Source organism: Mus musculus, chromosome 7 (assembly GCF_000001635.26).
Source record: "Mus musculus strain C57BL/6J chromosome 7, GRCm38.p6 C57BL/6J".
NCBI lineage: Eukaryota > Metazoa > Chordata > Mammalia > Rodentia > Muridae > Mus > Mus musculus.
This window is the reverse complement of record NC_000073.6, coordinates 38,590,501-38,610,717: the sequence shown is the minus strand read 5'-3', so window position 1 is coordinate 38,610,717 and position 20,217 is coordinate 38,590,501. Positions and strand designations below refer to the sequence as shown.

The following is a 20,217-nucleotide window of genomic DNA, read 5'->3' as shown; positions in this document are numbered from 1 at the left end:
TAAGCTGGTCATGACTGATTAAATAACCCCTATCATCCATATCTCAAGCTTCCTTCCAACAAGGCTTAGAAAAATCTTGCATTACAAATGATTTTGAATCCTCAGTAGAGGATCCTTAAAGAAGCAGGACAAGATGTCAGTGTTTGACCTGGCTGCAGTGTGGGACACTGTCACAATTAGCATGTGAGTGTTTCTTTTACATCTTGTCAGTTGGGTATAGCAAACACTTGGCAGAAGAGACTTGAGAGCCTCAGTAGGTAGAGAGATGAATCATCAAAAATAGTGGCTCTCTGGAATGGAATATGAGGGCCCTGATCTAAGAGCAGAACTGTGAGCCACACTACCACATCTCTTAGCAGGAACTGGGAATATAGCAGGCTGGGCCCTTTGTGTGATCATTCCTGAAGCAGCATACTGGAATGGAGCCAACAAGACTGTAAAGCCATATGCAGCACAAGGATATGATCTTGCAACTTTTTTACTTGCCAGAAGCCAATGCAGAAGAAAAAATCCAAAGCCCTCTCTGCCAGAAGAGAGACATGCGGCTCTTTGACATTAAAGCAGAGCAACAGAGGTATGGCCATCTTTCCCAAAGGTATTGCCATCCCCCATTGCGTAGTCTTCCTGATCAGAATGTGGACTGGGGAGTCCAGGACTCACTGCACATCCATGGCTACTTAATCTCAGGGGCTCTGCCTTCTGCCACAAAAGAGCAGCCTCTCCCTACCAATTGCCTTGTATCTGGTCTTGGCCTCTAAAAGGCAGACATTGGTAGGACTAAGGACTCTAATCATTTAGCATCTGTCCTAGCCTTTAAAAATACGTGAATCTGTTGCCCATAGCAACAGGCTATTTTTCTTATAGGTTTCTAGAAAAGAGGAAATTATATCCTCCCCCATTTCTAATCTCGAAACTATATATATATATATATTTCCTTATTTACATTCCAAATGTTGCCTCACTTAGCAGTGTCCCATTCTTCACCCCATTCCCCTTCCCTTTGCCTATGAGGGGGTACTTACCCACTCACCTACTCACCCATCAACTCTCACCTAACCCACATCTACATCCCTCTTCCCTGGGGCATCAAGTCTCTGCAGGATTGGGTGCATCCTCTCCCACTGAGGCCAGACAAGGCAGTCCTCTGCTACATATGTGACTGGAGCCATGGAACAGCCATGTATGCTCTTGGTTGGTGGCTTATCTTCTGGGAGCTCTGAGGGTTATATGTGTTAGTTGATACTGTTGGTCTTCCTATGAGGCTGCCATTCCCTTCAGCTCCTTAAATCCTTCCCCTAACTCTTCCATAGGGGTCTCTGATTTCAGTTTAATTCTTGGTTGTAAGCATCTGTCTTGGTCAAATGCTGGTAGAAGCTCTCAGCCATGCTAGGCTCCTGTCTGCAAGTACAACATGGCATCAGTAACAGTGTCGGGTTGGGTAACGGCCAATAGGATGGATCCTAAGTTGGACCTGTCTCACTGGACGTTCTTTCTTTCAATCTCTGCTCCATTTTTGTTCCTGCATTTCTTTTAGACAGGAACAATTCTGGGTTCAAAATTTGAAGGTAGCATCTCTCCACTTGGGGGCATTGTCTATGGATTGGAGGTGGTCCCTTCAGGTTCCATCTCCCCACTGTTGGGCATTTTGGCTAAGGTCATCCTCATTGAGTCCTAAAAGCCTCTCACATTCCAATTATCTGGCACATTCTAGAGGTTCCCTCTGCACCCCAAGTCCCGAAGCTGCATATTTCCATTCATTCTCTTGGCCCTCTGGGATTCTTTCCTGTATATTCCCATACCTGACCCTGCCCCCCTTTCTACTCCCCCTCACTTCTCCCAGCCAGGTCCCTCCCTTGCTCTGATCATTTTGTTTCTCATTCTAAGTTGATGGAAGATTCCTCACTGGGGCCTTCCCCTTCTTGTTAAACTTTTTACAGTCTGAAAATGTTATCATAATTATTCTGTAATTTTTGGCTAATATCCACTATCAATGAGTACATACTATGCATGTCCTCTTAGGTCTGGGTTACTTCATTCAGGATGATATTCTAGTTCCATCCATTTGCCTGCAAAATTCCTGATGTCCTCCTTTGTAATAGCTGAATAGTATTTCCTTATGTAAATGAGCCACATTTCTGCATCTATTCTTTGTTTGAGGGACATCTAAGTTCTTTCATACTTTTTGCTATTATGAATCCGGGTATTATGAACATAGTTGAGCATGTGTCCTTGTGGTTTGGTGGAATATCTTTTGGGTATATGCCCAGAAGCTCTATAGCTGGTTCTTCAGATAGAACTATTTTCCATTTTCTGAGGAGGTACCTGATTGATATCCAGAGTGGTTGTACCAGTTTGCAATCCCACTACCAATGAAGAAGTGTTCCTCTTTCTCCACATCCTTACCAGCATGTGCTGTCACTTGAGTTTATCTTAGCCATTCTGATTGGTTTAAGGTAGAATCTCATGGTCATTTTGATTTGCATTACCCTGATGGATAAGGATGTTGGACATGTCTCTAAATGCATCTTGGCCATTTCCTGAGATCCTATTTGTTAAATGTTGATCTTAGAGCATGAGCTAATGGTGTTCTGTTCAGGAAATTTCCCCCTATGCCAATGCGTTCAAGGATATTTCCCATTTTCTTTCTATTAGATTCAGTGTATCTGGTTTTATAGTTAGGCCCTTGATCTACCTGAGCTTTGGACACGGTGATTAATATGGATCAATTTGCATTCTCCTACAAGCAGACTGCCAGACAGACCAGCCTCATTTGTTGAAGATACTGTCTTTTTTTTTTTCCTCTATGTGGTTTGGATTCTTTGTCAAAGATAAAGTGTCCATAGGAGTGTGGGTTTATTTCTAGGTCTTCAATTCTATTTCATTGATTGACTAATCTGTCTCTACACAAATATCATGAGGTTTTATCACTATTGCTCTGTAGTACAGCTTAAGGTCAGGGAGAGTGAGTGCCCCCAGAAGTTCTTTTATTGTTGAGTTTTTTTTGTTGTTGTTGTTTTTTTTTTTTTTTTTTTTTTTTTTTTTTTTTTTTGCTACCCTGGGTTTTTAAATTTTCCATACAAAGTTGAGAATTGATCTTTCTATGTCTGTGAAGAATTGTCTTGGAATTTTGATAGAGATTGCATTGAAGAGGTAAGAGGGCCATTTTTACTATGTTAATTCTGCCAATTTATAAGCATGGGAGATTCTTCCACCTTCTGAGGTCTCCCTCAATTTCTTAAGGGGCTCAGAAGTTCTTGTCATACAGAACTTTCACTTGCTTAATTAGAGTTGCACCAAGATATTTTATATTATTTGAGTCTATAGTCAAGGGTATTGTTTCCCTAATTTCTTAGCCCATTTGTCAATGGTATAAAGGGAGGCTTCTGATTTGTTTGAGTTAATTTTACTTTTTTAAGCATCTAAAACAATCTTTATTCTCCCAGCAGTGAGGAACAGTTCTTTCCCTGTTTACAATAAGCAAATTAAAGCGATTGGGCAGATTACATCACATCTCCATGCTTATACAGAATACTCCATTTGTTAGCTTATGCAAAAGGCATGAAAAATAGACATCAAGTCAGTGTACTACAAATATACATGTGAAAAGTTATAAAATGCTTGTTTGTCTAAGGCTTAAATCGAGTAAAACATTGGATAAAGGGTACAGCTGATAACCTGAAAGATCCAGAAATTGAATGTTTAGACCAAAACAGTGCTGTTAAGATTTGTCTCCATTTGGAAACAGCAGATGCTAATGGAATGCAAGGCACATTACTTAACGTTCGCTCACATCACACATTCAATTAGAGCAAGAAGAACATAACATGTGGTGCTGGACTAAGACATAAACATGTTTTGCTTGAACATAATGACTGTGTAGCACATGGGACATTTGTCTACCGCTTCAGCACACTGTTTACAGGTGACCAGATGTCCACAAAGAACAAAAATGACAGCAATATCCATACAGATTTTGCAAAGCTTCTCCCCTCGTAGGCACCTTACCTGTTCTTCAGTACTAATGTCTTTCTGCAATGAAGTTTCACTTGACTCATCCTGCGTAAATTAAATTAAATAAAGCCAGGGGTGGAAAATGTCGGAAAGCTTGGCTGAAGAGGAAATAAAAACTGAGCAGGAGGTGGTGGAGGGAATGGATATCCCTATTCACTCCAAAGATCCTGTCTCTACAGAGAAAGCCCCAAAATGGAAGTTCCCCAGCCTTCCACATTCCTCCAATGGCTACTCACTCCAAGGCTCATCTGCAAGCCCCATTAAAAAGAAAAAGACACCCGGCTTACTGAACAGTAGCAATAAGGAACAGTCAGAGCTAAGACATGGTCCGTTTTACTGTATGAAGCAGCCACTCCCCATAGACCCTGTTGATGTTGTACCGCAGGCCAGATGGAATGACTTCTATAGCTGGGTTTGTCACCAGGAAGGACAAGTTCTTTGCTGTGAGCTCTGTCTCAGGGTTTATCACACTAAGTGTCTGAGACAGACATTACAACCAGAGGGGGACTGGTTTTTGTCTGGAATGTGAGAAGATTGCAGTAGCAGAAAGCATCGAGACGCAGAGCAAAGCCATGGCCATGCTAACCATTGGACAGCTGTCCTACCTGCTCAAGTTTGCCATTCAGAAAATGAAGCAGCCAGGGATGGATGCATTTCAGAAGTCCGTTCCATTGAAGCAGCATCCCGACTATGCAGAATATATTTTTCACCCCATGGATCTTTGTATATCGGAAACGAATGCAAAAACGAAGATGCTCAGCTATACAGAAGCCTTCCTGGCTGATGCCAAGTGGAGCCTGCATAACTGCATTATTAATAATGGGGGAAACATAAGTTGATGCAAATAGCAAAACCATAAGTTGATGCAAATAGCAAAAGTTGTCATCAAAATCTGAGAGCAAGAGATGAATGAAATTGAAGTATGTCTAGAATGTTATCTTGAAGCTTGCCAAAAAAATGAGATAACTGGTTTTGTGAGCCCTGTAGCAATCTGCACCTTTTGGTCTTGGCGAAACTGAAATTGTTTTCATTCTTTCCAGCGAAAGCTCCGAGAGACAAAGATGGGCAGGTTGATGCCCGTTTCTTTGCACAACATGACAGAGCCTGGGTTCCAGTCAATAATTGCTACCTCATGTCTAAAGAAATCCCCTTTTCTGTGAAAAAGACTAAAAGTATCTTCAACAGCACCATTCGAGAGATGGAAGTTTACTTGGAGAACATACAGAGGAAGTTTGGGGTTTTTAATTACTCTCTGTTCAGGACGCCTTACATGCCCAATAACCAGGACCAAACGCTGCTTGATCCCAGCAACCCCAGCGTCGGCACTGTCAAGACAGACAAGCAGGAGAAGGTGAAGCTCAATTTTGACATGCCAGCGTCCCCTAAGATCATTCTGAGCAGGTCTCTTCTGAGCGGGGGTGGGGCATCAGTCTCAAGATCTCCCTGTCTGACTTGCCTCTCACTTGCACTCTTCTGTGCACATGGGCTCTGATGTGGAGCATGGCCCCAAGAAGGAGGCCCCATCCAACCACTTCAGTGCAAGAGTCTATGGACTTCCTTGATAAGAGCAGAGCTTCTCCAGGCTCCTCCAAGACTGAGCAAGCAGGGAGTTTGTCTGGCAGCCCAAAGCCTTTCTCTCCACAAGTGCCAAACCTGGATCGAAGCAAAGCTGAGATGGACCTGAAGGAGCTGAGTGAGTCAGTCCTACAGCAGTCAGTCCCTGTGCCCCTCATCTCTCCCAAGCAGCAGGTTCGAAGCCAGTTCCAGCTCAGCCTGGTAAATACCATAGAGTTGCAAAGCACAGCTATGCATAAATGAGATCTCAGAGGATGTTTACACAGCCGTGGAGCACAGTGATTCCGAGGGTTCCAAAAAGTCAGAGAGCAGTGACAGCGAGTACTCCAGCGATGAGGAACAGAAGCCCAAGAATGAGCCAGAGGCCCCCGAGGACAAAGAAGGGAGTTTGGTGGACAAAGAGGCCCCTGCCATCAAAAGGAAGCCCAAGCCCACAAACCAAGTGGAGGTCAAAGAGGATGTAAAGAGTAACTTGCCTGTCAGTGAGAATGTAGACCTTACACCCACCAAGGACGGGGCTAGTCCCGAGCCTGAGAAGGACTTTGGAGAGAAAGCAAAGCCATTACTTCATCCCACAAAGGACAAACTAACGGGAAAGGATGAAACAGTTTCTCCCACAGTGCACTTGGGCTTGATTTCAGACTCAGAGAACAAACTTGTCATAGACTTAGGAGAAGATCCTTCTGGGCAGGAGGCTCAAAAAACAAAACATAACAAAAAACCCAAACTAAAATAAAAAAAACAAAACAAACAAACCAAAAGAAAAAACAAAAACAGGAAAGAGTCCAAGGTGCTGTCGCATAAGCAAGATGCCACCTTCCACTTTGGCAGGCAACCAGCCTCCCCCAGAGTGGATGGTACTCACCCACTGAGCCACACAAGCACCTGCAGCTGGGGTTACCGTGGCAGCCACCAGCAGCATGATGTCTACCATCACAGTCACAGAGCTGGGTTCTGCCTTCACAGGAAGCCCAGTGAAGAAGCAGAGATTGCTCTTACTGAAGGAGACTGTCCCAGCTGTGCAGCGGGTCATGTGGAATGCACCAACTGTTCAGGAGAAGGAGATCAGCTCATTCACATCCACTATCGTGCTGGTGACCAGCTGGTGACAAGCACACCGCCGGCAGGCCTTGTCAGCAGTTGGGGCTTTGCAAGCACCCTAGCATCGGGGATCAATGCCAACCTGCTGCACATTGTCACCGCCTCAGCCAATGTGGTTGCACATTGCCAAGTACACTAGCAAAATGATGGACACCATAAAGGGGACGATGACAGAAATCTACAATGATCTCCCCAAGAACACCACTGGGAGCACAATAGCTGAGATTCGAAGGCTGAGGATTGGGATTGAGAAGCGGCAGTGGCAGTACCAGCAGGAGCTCCACAAGATGAAGCACGACTTGGAGTTGACCATGGCTGAGATGTGGCAGAGCCTGGAACAGGAACGGGATCGGCTCATCGCTAAGGTGAAGAAGCAGCTGAAGCTGGAGAACCAAGAAGCAGTGGTGTGGCAACTGCCAGAAGGAGGCCGTTTCCACTGGCTACTGTGACTACACCTGTCAGCAGGTCCACTGGCCCGAGCACATGAAGTCCTGTACCCAGTCTGCTACGGTTGGTTACTGTCCTTCAGCAGGAAGCACATGCCGAGGCAAGCACAGAAACAGGAAATAAGTCATCGCAGGGCAGCTCCTCCAACACACAGTCAGGACCTTCAGAACAGGCCAGCGCCCCCAAAGAGAAAGGAGTCAGCAATGAAGAACAAGGACTGTAACTAGACCTTTTGACCTTTCTGGCTCCTGAGAGATGCCCTCCTCCATGATCTTAGGCTCTAACCAAGACTTTGTTAGCAAGAGGTGTGACAAACAGCCTGTCTAGACCCCAACCACTACAGACCACCAGCCTCACCCCAACTACCCAGACCAGAAATTCCATTCCACGGAGCAGCAAGGAATGTTTGTGGAGCATCAGCGAGGAGGAGCGAGGGTCATCTAGGTCTGAACACAGTGCAGAGACCAGCAGGAAAAACATCATGCCCAAAGGGTCCCAGGAGTCTCTACCACCTTTCGAATTCCCAACACTCAGACTCTGCCTGTGGGCTTGGCTGCAGGACAGCAACTTGACTCATCCCAGCTCCTGCCTATGAGCCAAACACTTTAGGTGTAAGTAGGTACACTTTCTGATGTCACTGACCTAGCATACTTTTCCTTTTCATATCTATATGGACCTTAACTTATTAATAAAACAGAAAAGCAAGACTATATATATATGGAATGCTTTGATAATCCAGGGGCTGGATAGTGAGACCACTGGCCTCACTGTGGTGGCAGGACTGGGCCCTGGGGTTGCTATTCTCACATAGGCCCTTGTCATCAGATAACCAGGGGAGGGACTCACTGTTGCACACTATGATCGGGGCTGTTAGGCTGTGCTGTCCTGGACCAGCCACAACAAGCCATCCATCTACCTCTCAGCTATCCACCCCTCACAGATCCTATAGTACGATGTTCTAAAACACAAGCTAGCTGGGCTCGAAAGACACAGAAACAAGTGTGTGTGTGTTTGTGTGTGTGTGTTTATGTGTGTGTGTCTGTACGTGTGTGTGTGTGTGTGTGTGTGTGTGTGTGTGTGTGTGTGTGTGTGTGCGTATGTGATTTGTTTCCAGTTATGGTTCCGTTAACACTACATCTGCTGTAGTTCCATTTTGTATGTTGTGTAAAATGAGCATCAATTGAGGCAAAAGGTGAGGTGTGTATATCAGAAAAAATATTAATTTTATATCAGAAAAAATATTAATTGTATATCATTCCAGTACATTCCATTGTACATTTTAGTCTCCTTTTACTTTCTTTTCATTGTTGATAAGAGAATTTAAGATGCACATTGTCCAGCTACTTTACCCCTACTAGAGAAGAAAGGAAGAAACACTAGAAGAAAACAGGAGAGAGAGGGAGAAGGAGGGGGAGGGGAGGGGGAGAGGGAGAAAGGGAAAGAGGGAGAGAGGGAGAGAGGGAGAGAGGGAGAGAGGGAGAGAGGTACAGAAAGAGGGACAGAGAGAGACACAGAGAGCGAGAGAATTTGTGAATGTGAATTGTGGTTGTCAACAAAACAAAACAAAACAACAACAGCAAAAACAATCTAGCCTTGCTGGCCTTATTTGGGAAGTATAACTGATTTTAACATATGGGAGTATTGTTTTCACATTTTCTTTGTATAAAATTTATATTAAACTTAAATATCTTTTAAAAAAGAGAATAGAATGGAAAAATAGTGGTAATTGTTAGACTGTTTTTAAGTATACATGGAAAAATGTAGAAATCCAGGCTTTTGATCACAATTGTAGGAAACCAAGTGTAGAGATAGAGAAAAACCCTATCTCAATGAATAATATTAATTGTTTTAAATTGCTTTAAAGCAATATTAATCTCCATAGAAGGGAGGAATAAAGAAAAACTACATTGTTTTAAGGATACAAGGGAGAAATAATGCTAATTGTTTAAGTGTTTTGGAATATATATGGAAGAATAAAGAAAACCAGGCCTTTGGTTCCTAATGTAGAAAACAAAGGCAAGGAGATAAAGAGAAAGAAACAGTAACAATTGCTTGAAGTGTTTTAAGTGTTTTTGAGTTATTTTAATTACCCAATGAAGGTGGTTATAAGTTTGGTGGTATTGATAACATTACTATTACTTTGGGAGAAAGGTCAGAGTAGAGCAGGCCCTAAGAAAAATGAGACTGCTAAATTGCACCAGTCCATGCTGGGCTACCAGACCAAGGATGTGGTATTTTGGGAGAGAGGTTTGTATTTGTGTAACAGAAAAGGAGAAACGGCTTCAGACTCCTTCCACACTAATATGGATCAAATATGATAGGGGCACAAGATCCCCTGAAGATCTTGGCAACAGACAGGAAAGACTTCAAAAAGACCAAACAGACATGAATGAAGATGTTTTACAATTGTTGTTGATTGAACTAATTCGTAAAAAAGACAGTTGTCTGTTACCTGCTCAAATAAGAAAGAATTCATCCTTAACTGACCTATGCAGCTTGCATAACCCATACAAATATCTTTATAGAACTAAAAATTTGGTTGTAAGATTAATATATTATAGAAGGAAACACCAAAATAGAAATGAAACTTGGTTATTTGGCCATTTTCATCTCCTTTTTTCTTGATATGTTTCTCCCATTTCCTCTCCTACCTCTCCTTATATGGCCCAGCTCATGGTCATGAATGCTCATCTGGACACTCCCAGAGGTCCTTGCCTCTGTATACATTCTCTTTTATCTCTTCCACCATTCCTAGGAAGAGTCATGTCCTTTCATTTTTCTCTTTTTCTTTTTTCTTAAATTTAATTTTATTTTTAATTTGCTTCACACTCTGTATTCCATTCTCCAGCCCCCCATCCACCTGCGAACTGTTCCACATCCTATATCTCCTCCCCACCCACCCCATCTCCATGTGGATGCCCCCACTCCCCACCCCACCTAACCTATAAACTCCCTGGGGCTTCCAGTCTCTTGAGGATTAGGTGGATCATCTCTTAATGAACACAGACCTGGAAGACCTCTACTGTATGTGAGTTGGGGGCCTCATATCAGCTGGTGTATGCTGTCTATTTGGTGGTTCAGTGTTTGAGAGGTCTCAGGAGTCCAGATTAATTGAGATTCATTAAAATAATCCACTATATAAACAAAACTCAAAGAAAAAAATCACATGATCATCTCCTTACATGCAGAAAAGGCATTTGACAAAATATAAAACCCCTTCATGTTAAAAGTATTGGAGACATCAGGAATTCAAGGCCCATACCTAAAGGCAATTTAAGCAACTTACTGCAAAACAACAGCCAATATCAAATTAAATGGAGACATGCTTGAACCAATCCCACTGAAATTGGGGACAAGACAAGGATGCCCACTCTCCCCATATCTATTCAATTTAGTACTCAAAGTGTTAGCTAGAACAATCAGGCACCAAAAGGAGATCAAGAGGGTACAATTTTGCAAAGAAAAAATAAAGGTATCACTATTTGCAGATGATATGATAGTATACATAATGGACCCAAAAAATTCTACCAGAGAACTTTTTATTTTTAATTTTTTTGTTCTTTACATACATTAAATCTGGACTACAGGTTCCCATTCCTCCAATTATCCCAGTTACCCTTCTAATTTCCCCCTCTCCTAGATCAACTCCTCTTCCATTTACCTTCAACAACAACAACTACTACGTAGCAGGCCTCACAGGGATAGGCATCAATAAACAATGGCATAAAATTTATAGTAAAACTATTTGCAGCCATGTCAAGCCTGGACAAGGTAAGAGGAAAAGTAAGAGGAAAAGAATCGCAAGCACATGCAAAAGAGTCAGAGTTACCCCCACTCCTGCTGTTGGGGATGGGTCTCATAAGAGCACACAAGAATTCCAGTCATATTCGGTTTATCCTGGGTCTCTCAGCTAACTAACCTCTGGTTCCTGGTCAACCACAGAGTATGGGTAGTCATCCACATGCAACCATTACATATATGCAGAGTAACTAGCTCAGACCTATGCAGGTTCCTGATTGTTACTTCAGTCTCTATGAGCACCTATGAGCTCTGCTTAGTTGATTCTGTAGGTTGTGTTCTCATGCTGTCCTCTACCCTTTTGGCCCCTAGAATCCTGTCTTCTCATCTTCGTCAGGGTTTCCCTGGCATCACTTACTGTTTGGCTGTGGGTCTTTGCATCCAGTTAGCTCAGTTGCTGAACTATACTTCTTCGATGACAACTGGGCTAGGCAGAGTATGACTAGGAATCATTTCATTGAAAAAATTTCAAGTCCTATTTGGTTCTACCTTGAGTCTCTGGGCTGACTAGCCTCTGGTTCCTGGGTATCCACACAATGTCAGGGGTGGACTCCCTCTCTTGACTTGGGTCACAAGTTGGACCAGTCATTGGTTGGCCACTCCCAAAAGTTTGGTGCCTCTCTTAGCCCAGCACAGGCATGACAAACTTAGTTGAAGGTTTTGTGGTTGTGTTGATGTCCTACTACCACTGATGGTAGCCTTGCCTGATTGCAGAAGATGAACAGTTTCAGCTCCATACCCACTATGAAGATTTGAAAAAAATTTTTTTTTTTAGGATCACACTCATGGATTCTGGGGAAAAATCTACTTCACTAGTTCTCTACATAACCCTCTAAATGAATCCAGATTCCAGTTGCCTTCCCATTACTCTCTCCCCTTATTCCCATGCTTGAGCCCTCCTCTTCCCATCCCCATGTGTCCATAGTCTTCTTTCCAGAGAGATCAATGCTGAGAAAGTGTCTTTGTAGTCAGATAGGGGATCCTTTGAGCATAGCAGGGCCTTGAGTTAGATGAATTTCCAATTTTCTCCGTAACCTCCATATTGACTTCCATAGTGACTGCGTAAGTTTGCACTCCCATCAGCAGTGCGGGAGTGTTCACCTTGCTCCATATAATTTCCTGCATTAGCTGTCACTTGTATTATTGATCTTAGCCATTTTTGATAGGTAGAAGATGAAACCCCAAAGTAGTTTTGACTTGCATTTCCCTGATGGCTAAGGATGATAAATATTTCTTTTTAGTATTTCTCAGCCATTTGAGATTCTCACATCAAGAGTTCTCTGTTCAGATCTGTATCCAACTTTTATTGGGTTATCTGGCTTGTTGGTGTCTAATTTCTTTCTTTCTTTTTTTTTTTTTTGAAAAAGGATTCTTATTTATTTATTTATTTATTTATTTATTTATTTATTTATTAGATATGTTCTTTATATACATTTCAAATGCTATCCCCAAATTTCTCTATACCCTTCCTCTTCCCTGCTCCCTTACCCACCCACTCCTACTTCTTGGCCCTGGCATTCCCCTGTACTGGGACATAAAAAGTTTGCAAGACCAAGGGGCCTCTCTTTCCAATGATGGCCAACTAGGCCATCTTCTGCTACATATGCAGCTAGATATATGAGCTCTGGGGGTACTGGTTAGTTCATATTGTTGTTCAACTGATAGGGTTGCAGACCCCTTCAGCTCCTTGGGTGCTTTCTCTAGCTTCTCCATTGGGGGGCCCTGTGTTCCATCTGTGAGTATCCACTTTTGTATTTGCCAGGCACTGGCATAGCCTCATATGAGACAGCTATAACAGGGTCCCTTCAGCAAAACCTTTCTGGCATATGCAATAGTGTCTGGGTTTGGTGCCTGATTATGGGATGGATCCCTGGGTGGGGTAGTCTCTGGATAGTCCATCCTTTCATCTTAGCTCCAAACTTTCTTATTTTCTAATCCAAATTTCTTTATTTTAATTGGGTATTTATTTCAATTACATTTCCAATGCTATCCCAAAAGTCTCCCACATGCTCCTCCACCCACTCCCCTACCTACCCACTCCCACTTCTTGGCCATGGCGTTCCCCTGTACTGAGGCATATAAAGTTTGCACGACCAATGGGCCTCTCTTTCCGCTGATGGCTGACTAGGCCATCTTCTGATTCATATGCAGCTAGAGACACGAGCTCCAGGGGGTGTATTGGTTAGTTCATATTGTTGTTCCATCTATAGGATTGCAGATCCCTTCAGTTCCTTGAGTACTTTCCCTAGCTCCTCCATTGGGGGCCCTTTGATACATCCAATAGCTAACTGTGAGCATCCACTTCTGTGTTTGCCAGGCCCTCGCATAGTCTCACAAGAGACAGCCATATCTGGGTCCTTTTAGCAAAATCTTGCTACTGTATGCAATGAGTTGTTTATATATTTTGGATATTAGTCCTCTGTTGGATATAATGATGGCAAAGGACTTTTTCCATTCTGAAGGCTGCCTTTTTGTCCTGTTGATAGTGTCTTTTGTCTTACATAGTGGTTCACTTTCAAAATGGTCCAATTTAGTAATTGTTGATGTTAGTGCCTGAACTTTCAGTGTTCTGTTGAGGAAGTTGTCTCCTGTACAATGCTTTCAAATCTACTTTTAAATTTCACTTCTATCAAGTTATGTCTATCCCATTTTATGTTGAAGATTTTTATCCACTTGGACTTAAGTTTGGGGCAGGGTGATAGATATGGGTCTATTTGTATTCTTTTATATGCAGACATCCAGTTAGATGGGTACAATTTGTTGAAGATGCTTTCTTTTGTCCATTTCCTTAGTCAAAAAATCAAGTGTACTTAGGTCTGTACATTCATTTTATGGTCTTCTATTTAATTCCATTGATCAATCTGTCTGTTTCTATACCAATACCATGAAGTTTTTTTTTATTATAATAGCTCTGTAGCATAGATTGAAATCAGGGGTGGTGATACCTTTGGATGTTCTTTTAATGTACAAAATTGTTTTATCTAGTCTGGGATTTGTTTTTCCATATCATATTGAATATTATCTTTTCAAGGTCTGTACTATTGTATCATATCCAAATAACAAGACTTTGAATTCTTCATTTGGAATCCAGTTTGGATCCTCTTGATCTCTTTCAGTATCTTATTGCTCCAGCTAACCACTTTAATTATGATGTAGGATAGATATGAAGAAAGTGCACAGCTTCATCTTCTTCCTGATTTTAGTGGAATTATATTGTGTTCCTCTCCATTTAGTTTGATGTTGGCTATTGACTTACTGTAAACTGCCATTATTACATTGCAGTATGTTGCCTTTACCCTTAATTTCTCTGAAACTTTTGTCACAAAGGAGGTTTGGGGACTGTCAAACACATTTTGGGCACTGAGAGAGATGAACACTTGTTTTTTTTCAGTTTTTTTATATGGTGGATTATATTGATAGATTTTTGTGCATTGAATCATCCCTACATCACTGGAAAGAAACCTGTGTGGTCATGGTGGATGATGTATTCTTGGATTCAGTTTGCAAATATTTTATAGATACTTTTGTATCGATATTCATATGGGAAATTGGCCTGAAATTCTCTTCACTGTGTCGTTGTGTGTTTTCGGTGGCAAGGTAGTTGTGGCATCTTAGAATGAGTTTGGCAGTGTTCCTTCTGTGACTATTTTGTGAAATAGGTTGAGGAGTATTAGCCTTTGTGCTTATTCAAAAGTCTGGTAAATTTTTGCACTAAAACCATCAGTCCTAGGGATTTTTTGGTTGGTAGACGTCTAATGACTGCTTCTACTTCCTTAGAGATGATAGGACTACTCAGATAGGTTACCTGATCTTAATTTATCTTTGGTAGTTGGAATCTGTCTAGAAAATCATCCATTTCATTTAGATATTCCAATTTTCTGGAGTATAGGCTTATAAAGTAAGACAATGATTTTTGAACTTCCTCAGTGTCTGTTGTTATATCTCCTTTTTTTTTTCATTTGTGATTTTGTTAATTTGTGTACTATCTGATTGTTAGTTTGGCTAAAGGTTTGTCTATCTTGTTGATTGTTTTCTATGAACCAGCTCTTGCTTTTGTTGATTCAATTTATTATTCTCTGTGTTTCTAATTGATTTATTTCAGCCCTGATACTGATTATTTCCTGATGTCTATTCCTCTTGGGTGTGTTTTCTTTCTTTTTTGTCTAGAGTCATCATATATACTTTTGCTAGTTTGAGAAGTCCCAATTTCTTTATGAGGGCACTTAGGACTGTTTTCATAGTGTCCTGGAGTAGAAACTTAAGGGTCCTTTGGAAAGGCAGTTGTATTTGATGGTCTTTTCTTGGGGCAAACATGAAGGAGTGTTTTTGTGAAGTGGACACAGGTGAAAGGCTAAGACAGACTTGTGAAGGAAAGTTTCATTGAAGCAGATACAGGAAAAATGATGTTCTGCTAAAGCAAGAACATGAAAGGACACGTGATCAAGGATTCTTCGCTAATAGCAGGCACATATTGGTCCACCATGCACTGAGTAGTTAAGCTCTATTTGTTGGGACTCCCTAGAAAGGAACATATCAAAAAACTTAAGGTTATGTGGTACAGTTTATTGCCACTTCTGTGTACTTGGGCTGATTGGCAGAGTGATGTCAAGTGATACTAAGACAGGCTCACATGATGAGGCAAGAAGCATGGAGAACACATGATGTTTAGAGGGAGTATAAAAAGAACTACATGGACAGTGATCGAGGTTGAGTTAGTTTTGCTTATAGAGCTAGTTGTGGAATGCTTCTTGGTCTCACATCTTTGCAGCTCTGTGATTTGCTGAGAGAGGCAAACTTCTTCTGGAGTTCTTGCTGGTCCTCCTGCTGCCTTGTGCTGAGGCTGAGAGGCTTGTCTGTCTCTGTTAGGTTGTGCTACCCTTATTGATTCATGTTTGCTATCCCAAATCTACTGAATTGGATTGCTATTATACCCATGAAATGTTTACAAGTGGATCAAGCTGTGCTGCTGACCTGTGAACTGAACTGCTGATGTACAGACAACAGAGATGGGACTTGCTCCAAAGAATCATTCCTAAACAAGTTCAATTCCTCCAAATCCTTTCTTCTCTACTACTAATCCTTTCTCAGACATCATATGCCAAAAGGGATTTTTTTCATGAATGTGTGAGATTTCTTTTATTGTTGAAGTCCAGCTTTAATCCATGGCGATCTGATAAGATGCATGTGGTTATTTCAGTCTTCTTGCATCTGTTGGAATTTGCTATGTGACCAATTATATGGTTAATTTTGGAGAAAATCTCCATGAGGTGCCGAGAAGGTGCATTATTTTGTGTTAGGATAAAGTATTCAATAGATACATGTTAGGTCTATTTGAATCATAACTCTGTTAGTTTCACTATTTCTCTGTTTAGTTTCTGTCTTGTTGACCTATCTATTGGTAAGAGTATGGTGTTGTGGTCCTCCACAATTAATGTGTGTCATTTAAGGTGTAATTTAAGCTTTAGTAATGTTTCTTTATGAATGTTGGAGCAATTGCTTTGGGGGCATAGATGTTCAGAATTAAGATGTCCTCTTGGTAGATTTTTTCCTTTGATGAATATGAAGTGTTCTTCCCTGTCTCTTTTCATTGCTTTCAGTTGAAAGTCTATTTAGATAGATGTTAGAATGGCTACTCCAGGTTATTTCTTGGGTCTATTTGCTTGGAAAAGTTTTTCCTAGCCCTTTATACTGAGATAATGATCATCTTTGTTGGTGAGATATGTCTCTTATATACAACAGAATGATGGATTCTTTTTATGCAATCATGTAATTATTCTATTAGCCTGTGTGTTGGGAAATTGAGTCCCTTGATGTTGAGAGATATTAATGACCAATGAATTTTAATTCCTGTTATTTTGATGTTAGTCTGGGTTGAGTGTGTATGTGAGTACATGCACATGTGTGTGATTTTGTCTTCTATTGGTTTTAATGATGTGAAATTATTTATTTCTTGTGTTTTCTTGAGTTTAGTTAACCTCATTGCATTGGATTTTTCTTTTGGGTATCGTCTGCAGGGCTGTGTTAGTGGAAAGGCATTTAAATCTGGTTTTGTCATGGAATATCTTGGTTTCTCCATCTACGTTGACTGAGAGCTTTGCTGGATATGTAGTCTGGGCTGACAGCTCTGGTTCCTTTGGGCTTGCAAGAGACCTGTGCCCAAGATATCTTTAGTAATGAACTTTATAAAAACATTGCCATGACCTTTAGGGTAAATGTCATAGGAAGGGGAACAGCTTTGTCAAAATATTACTTCCTTTAACCAGCTAACACCCCAGCCTTCATAGCTTCTACCCAGTCTTGTCTTTTACCTCAGAACTTTAACTTCTCATTGGCCACTCCCTGGTTTATGACATCATTTTCTCTCCTACCCTACCAGCATCTGGTAGAATCTTGGGGGTTCCATGGAGCTACCTGTAAACAAATTGGATCACAGGCAACCTATGACCAGTGAACAGTGTCTGCTAGTGGACAGAGGGGCCAGTTTGGTGAGAAGATCAGTCAAGGACAACCGTTAATCCTGCTCCATTGTAACGTGGATTACTGCTATTCCCTCCCACCCTTGCCTTGACAATGTCAGGTAAGGAATGAAGCTTTAAAATGTTGATCATGGAGAGGTTTCTGCCTCAAGCCCCGGCGGCAGGAGCCTCCTTGGCTCCGGGACTCCACGGAGGGCAGGCTGCACGGGTGAGGGTGTGGAATACAGAGGCCAGATGTTTCAGGGACAGGCGAGAGCCAGAGAGCTTCTGAGGCGGCGCCATCTTCCGCTCCAGACAACCGGCCACCTTCCTGGCCAAAGCAACATAGCTCCTGGGAAAGATCCTGTTTTGGGCCTTCATCTTCAGCCAGGAGGAGGTCCAAACACCTCATAACTGTGCACCTTCCCTGAAAGAGGAGATCTTGCCTGCAGAGACTGCTCAGACCACTGAAACTCAGAGGAGAGAGCTAGTCTCCCACGTCTGCTGATAGAGGGTAACAAAATCAACAGAGGAACAATCTCTAAACAAAGACAACTATAACAACTAACTCCAGAGATTGCCAGATGACAAAAGGTAAACGTTAAGAATCCTACAGCAGTGACCTTTTGAAAATTTTTGAAATGGCCCAGAAAAGCTTCAACAAGGATGTCAGGAGTTGAGGAAGACTGGCCCATAATGAGGAGTGAAGAAGAATAGCAGGATGAAGAAGAGATTGAAAAACGAATTAGAGAATAACAGGACTAAGAAACAATGGGAAAGCAAGGCAGAAGCTGTGGCAGAAATGGGAGTTAAGGAAAGGACCTGGTCGGGTTTCCCTCCCAAGTGCAAAGATGGAGATTGAGATCTGAGCCCTTTTACCTAATGGAGAATTAAGGCATCCCAATATTGCTTTCAGTTTCTCTTCTTTAATCCAACAAAGGGTATAAATCACTAGAACAAAACCAATCCCCTCCTGCCAAAAAAAAAAAAAAAATTACCTACCTAGGTTCAGAAGGGCCAACTGGCTTGTCGGTGCTCATTGATACTGACTGAGGGGTAGTAGATGGTTTGACACTTTTCTGGACAGCACATCACGAAATGCTGAGTGAGGTTCAGCATTAGTCCCACAAACGACCCAGGCAATGATCTCAGTCAGATATGTTTCGTTTATTGAACACATATTCAAGACAGATTAATCAATAACACAGCCAGGAATAGGGAACAAGATGCAACCATCGGCAGTTACTTATCAGGGCCAGTTTTTACATAGGAAAATTATAAACAGGTACATTTGCAACATTTAAGCTATCTAAACAAAGTAGTGTTATCTGCCATTAAAGCTGATTGGGTGGGTCTAGAGGTGGTGAGGATAAGAAATTTCCAGAGTCCACCAGGCTCTGTGACAAAGAACAACAATAAGACTTTATGGTCAGGGCAAGAAACATTAGGACACGTTAAGATCATAAGCTACAAAATGAAGGTTGAGGCAATATATTAGAATTATTGTCAGGTATTAAGATTTTACACTAACATACATTTACAGAACATTGCTTCCAAACACATAATTATATGCCCTCATTTCTGTAACACATAGTTCTTTCCCTAAACTTGGTCACATAGTCTTGACTCAAAGCAGGAACCAACAGACACAAGAACATTGAAATAACCCCATGCATCCCACTGGACCACCATAGATTAAATCCAGATTTAAACAACAGAAACAACAGGGAGCTTAAAAACTAATGGAAACTCAACACACCTTTATTGAATGAAAAAAATATTTCAAGACAGGGAGAAAGAAATTAAAGACTTACTAGAATTTAAGAAAAAATGATAAACAGTACTTACAAACTTGTGGGACACAAAGCAGTGCTAAGAGGGAAGTTCGTAGTAATGAGTGACTACATTAAGAAAATGGGGGAGGGGTCGCCATCTGGGTTCCGGGACTCCGCGGGACCTAGGAAATTAGTCTGAACAGGTTAGAGGGTGCGCCAGAGAACCGGACAGCTTCTGGGACGGGCGGAAGCAAAGAGCCACTGAGGCAGCACCCTTGGCGGGCCGCAGACAGCCGGCCACCATCCGGACCAGAGGACAGGTGTCCGCCTGGCTTGGGAGGCGGCGTCAGCCTCAGCAGCAGCGGTCGCCATCTTGGTTCCGGGACTCAGCAGAACTTAGGAAATTAGTCTGAACAGGTTAGAGGGTGCGCCAGAGAACCAGACAGCTTCTGGGACGGGCGGAAGCAAAGAGCTGCTGAGGCAGCACCCTTGGCGGGCCGCAGACAGCCGGCCACCATCCGGACCAGAGGACAGGTGTCCGCCTGGCTTGGGAGGCGGCCTCAGCCTCAGCAGCAGCGGTAGCCATCTTGGTTCCGGGACTCAGCAGAACTTAGGAAATTAGTCTGAACAGGTTAGAGGGTGCGCCAGAGAACCGGACAGCTTCTGGGACGGGCGGAAGCAAAGAGCTGCTGAGGCAGCACCCTTGGCGGGCCGCAGACAGCCGGCCACCGTCCAGACCAGAGGACAGGTGTCCGCCTGGCTTGGGAGGCGGCCTCAGCCTCAGCAGCAGAGGTCGCCATCTGGGTTCTGGGACTCCGCGGGACCTAGGAAATTAGTCTGAACAGGTTAGAGGGTGCGCCAGAGAACTGGACAGCTTCTGGGACAGGCAGAAGCACAGAGCCGCTGAGGCAGCACCCTTGGCGGGCCGCAGACAGCCGGCCACCATCCGGACCAGAGGACAGGTGTCCACCTGGCTTGGGAGGCGGCCTCAGCCTCAGCAGCAGCGGTCGCCATCTTGGTTCCAGGACTCCCTGGAACTTAGGAATTTAGTCTGC

The 20,217-nt window shown here is 42.6% G+C and overlaps 1 pseudogene; it reads left to right on the top strand.

Moving 5' to 3' along the window:
* On the top strand, positions 4,175–8,827 carry Gm20749 (predicted gene, 20749; annotated as a pseudogene).